Here is a 4,300-nt window from a genome sequence, read left to right on the forward strand (position 1 = left end):
GTTCGTGCCCTGGTCTGGGGGGATCCCACATGCCGTGGAGCGGCTGGGCCCGTGAGCCATGGCCGCTGAGCCTGCGCGTGCGGAGCCTGTGCTCCACAATGGGAGAGGCCACACCAGTGAGAGGCCCACGTACCACAAAAAAAAAAAAAAAAAAGAAAGAAATTAAAGGAGATACAAACAGAGGGAGAGATATACTATGTTCTTGGATTGGAAGAATCAATATTGAGAAAATGACTATACTACCCAAAGCAAACTACAGATTCAATGCAATCCCTATCAAATTACCAATGGCATTTTTCACAGAACGAGAACAAAAAATTTCACTATTTCTATGGAAACACAAAAGACCCCAAATAGCCAAAGCAATCTTGAGAAAGAAAAATGGAGCTGGAGGAATCAGGTGCCCAGACTTCAGACTATACTACAAAGCTACAGTAATCAAGACAGTATGGTACTGGCACAAAAACAGAAATATGGATCAATGGAACAGGTTGGAAAGCCCAGAGATAAACCCACGCACATACAGTCACTTATTTTTGATAAAGGAGGCAAGAATATACAATGGAGATAAGACAGCCTCTTCAATAAGTGGTGCTGGGAAAACTGGACAGCTACATTTAAAAGAATGGAATTAGAACACGCCCTAACACCACACAAAAATAAACTCAAAATGCATTAAAGACCTAAATGTAAGGCCAGACACTATAAAACTCTTAGAGGAAAACATAGGCAGAACACTCTATGACATAAATCACAGCAAGATCCTTTTTGACCCACCTCCTAGAGAAATGGAAATAAAAACAAAAATAAACAAATGGGACCTAATGAAACTTAAAAGCTTTTGCACAGCAAAGGAAACCATAAACAAGACAAAATGACAACTCTCAGAATGGGAAAAAATAATTGCAAATGAAGCAATTGACAAAGGATTAATCTCCAAAATTTACAAGCAGCTAATGCAGCTCAATAACAAAAAAAGAAACAACCCAATCCAAAAATGGCAGAAGACCTAAATAGACATTTCTCCAAAGAAGATATACAGATTGCCAACAAACACATGAACGAATGCTCAACATCATTAATCATTAGAGAAATGCAAATCAAAACTACAATGAGATATCATCTCACACCGGTCAGAATGGCCATCATCAAAAAAATCTAGAAACAATAAATGCTGGAGAGGTGTGGAGAAAAGGAAACACTCTTGCACTGCTGGCGGGAATGTAACTTGATACAGCCACTATGGAGAACAGTATGGAGGTTCCTTAAAAAACTACAAATAGAACTACCATATGACCCAGCAATCCCACTACTGGGCATATACCCTGAGAAAACCATAATTCAAAAAGAGTCATGTACCAAAATGTTCATTGCAGCTCTATTTACAATAGCCAGGACATGGAAGCAACCTAAGTGTCCATCAACAGATGAATGGATAAAGAAGATGTGGCACATATATACAATGGAATATTACTCAGCCATAAAAAGAAATGAAACTGAGTTATTTGTAATGAGGTGGATAGAACTGGAGTCTGTCATACAGAGTGAAGTAAATCAAAGAGAAAAACAAATACCATATGCTAACACACATATATGGAATCTAAGAAAAAAAATGTCATGAAGAGATTAGTGGTAGGACAGGAATAAAACACAGACCTACTAGAGCATGGACTTGAGGACATGGGGAGGGGGAAGGGTAAGCTGTGACGAAGTGAGAGAGTGGCAGGGACATATATGCACTACCAAATGTAAATTAGATAGCTAGTAATTAACACACCGTTGTAAAGCAATTACACTCCAATAAAGATGTTAAAAAAAATAAAACATAAAAAAATAAATCTAGAAACAATAAATGGTGGAGACAGTGTGGAGAAAAGGGAACCCTCTTGGACTGTTGGTGGGAATGTAAATTGATACAGCCACTATGGAGAACAGTATGGATGTTCCTTGAAAAACTAAAAATAGAACTACCATATGACCCAGCAATCCCACTACTGGGCATTCCTTCTTTGTCTCTTGTAACAGCCTTTGTTTTAAAGCAATCCCACTGCTGAGCATATACCCTGAGAAAACCATAATTCAAAAAGAGTCATGTACCATAATGTTCATTGCAGCTCTATTTACAATAGCCAGGACATGGAAGTAAACTAAGTCCATTGACAGATGAATGGATAAAGAAGATGTGGCACATATATACAGTGGCATATTACTCAGCCATAAAAAGAAATGAAATTGAGTTGTTTGTAATGAGGTGGATGGACCTAGAGACTGTCATACAGAGTGAAGTCAGAAAGAGAAAAACAAATACCATATGTTAACACATATATATGGAATCTAAAAAAAAAAAGGTTCTGAAGAACCTAGGGGCAGGACAGGAATAAAGACACAGGCATAGAGAATGGATTTGAGAACATGGGGAAGGGGACGGGGAAGCTGAGATGAAGTGAGAGAGTGGCATGGACTTACAAATACTATCAAATGTAAAACAGATAGCTACTGGGAAGCAGCCGCATAGCACAGAGAGATCAGCTCGGTGCTTTGTGACCACCTAGAGGGTTGGGATAGGGAGGTTGGGAAGGAGACGCAAGAGGGAGGAGATATGGGAATATATGTATATGTATAGCTGATTCACTTTGTTATAAAGCAGAAACTAACCGACCACTGTAAAGCAATTATACTCCAATAAAGATGTTAAAAAACAAGAAAAGAGTCAGGTTGTAGGACTTGCTCTACAAAATATCATGACTTTATAAATCTGCTATAATTAGGATAGTATAGATATTAGGGCAGGGATAGAAAATTAGACCAAAGGAACAGAAACAGAAAAAAGAAATGGATATATATGTATGGATACTTGTTTTATGACAAAAGTAGTACTGCAGAACAATGAGGACAGGACAGTTTTCAAAAATTGCAGTTGAATAACTGTATGTCTATATAAAAAATAATTAATTCTGACTTCTACCTGACACCACATAAAAATTAATTATAGGTAAATCTGCAGACCTAAATGTGAAGGCAAAACAATGGAGCTTCTAGAAGATAACATAAGAAGGAAAAAAACACATTCACAGAAAGATAGACAAGATGAAAAGGCAGAGGGCTATGTATACAGATGAAGGAACAAGATAAAACCCCAGAAAAACAACTAAATGAAATGGAGGTAGGCAATCTTCCAGATAAAGAATTCAGAATAAAGCTAGTGAAGATGACCCAGGACCTCGGAAAAAGAATGGAGGCAAAGATTGAGAAGATGCAAGAAATGTTTACCAAAGACCTAGAAGAATTAAAGAACAAACAGAGATGAACAATACAATAACTGAAATGAAAAATACACTTGAAGGAATCAATAGCAGAATAACTGAGGCAGAAGAACGGATAAGTGACCTCGAAGACAGAATGGTGGAATTCACTGCTGCAGAACAGAATAAAGGAAAAACAAAGAAAATAAATGTAGAGAGCCTAAGAGACCTCTGGGACAACATTAAACGCAACAACATTCACATTATAGGGGTCCCAGAAGGAGAAGAGAGAGAGAAAGGACCCAAGAAAATATTTGAAGAGATTATAGTCGAAAACTTCCCTAACATGGGAAAGGAAATAGCCACCCAAGTCCAGGAAATGCAGAGTCCCATACAGGATAAACCCAAGGAGAAACACGCCCAGACACATAGTAATCAAATTGGAAAAAATTAAAGACAAAAATTATTGAAAGCAGCAAAGGAAAAATGAAAAATAATATACAAGGGAACTCCCATAAGGTTAACAGCTGATTTCTCAGCAGAAACTCTACAAGCCTAACATGGGAAAGGAAATAGCCACCCAAGTCCAGGAAGCGCAGAGAGTCCCATACAGGATGAACCCAAGGAGAAACATGCCAAGACACATAGTAATCAAATTGGCAAAAATTAAAGACAAAGAAAAATTATTGAAAGCAGCAATGTAAAAATGACAAATAACATACAAGGGAACTCCCATAAGGTTAAGAGCTGATTTCTCAGCAGAAACTCTACAAGCCAGAAGGGAGTGGCATGATATACTTAAAGGGATGAAAGGGAAGAACCTACAACCAAGATTACTCTACCCGGCAAGGATCTCATTTACATTCGATGGAGAAATCAAAAACTTTACATACAAGCAAAAGCTAAGAGAATTCAGCACCACCAGACCAGCTCTGCAACAAACGCTAAAGGAACTTCTCTAAGTGGGAAACAAAAGAGAAGAAAAGGACCTACAAAAACAAACCCAAAACAATTAAGAAAATGGTAATAGGAACATACATATTGATAATTACCTTAAA

Source organism: Physeter macrocephalus, chromosome 6 (genome assembly GCF_002837175.3).
Source record: "Physeter macrocephalus isolate SW-GA chromosome 6, ASM283717v5, whole genome shotgun sequence".
Lineage (NCBI taxonomy): Eukaryota > Metazoa > Chordata > Mammalia > Artiodactyla > Physeteridae > Physeter > Physeter macrocephalus.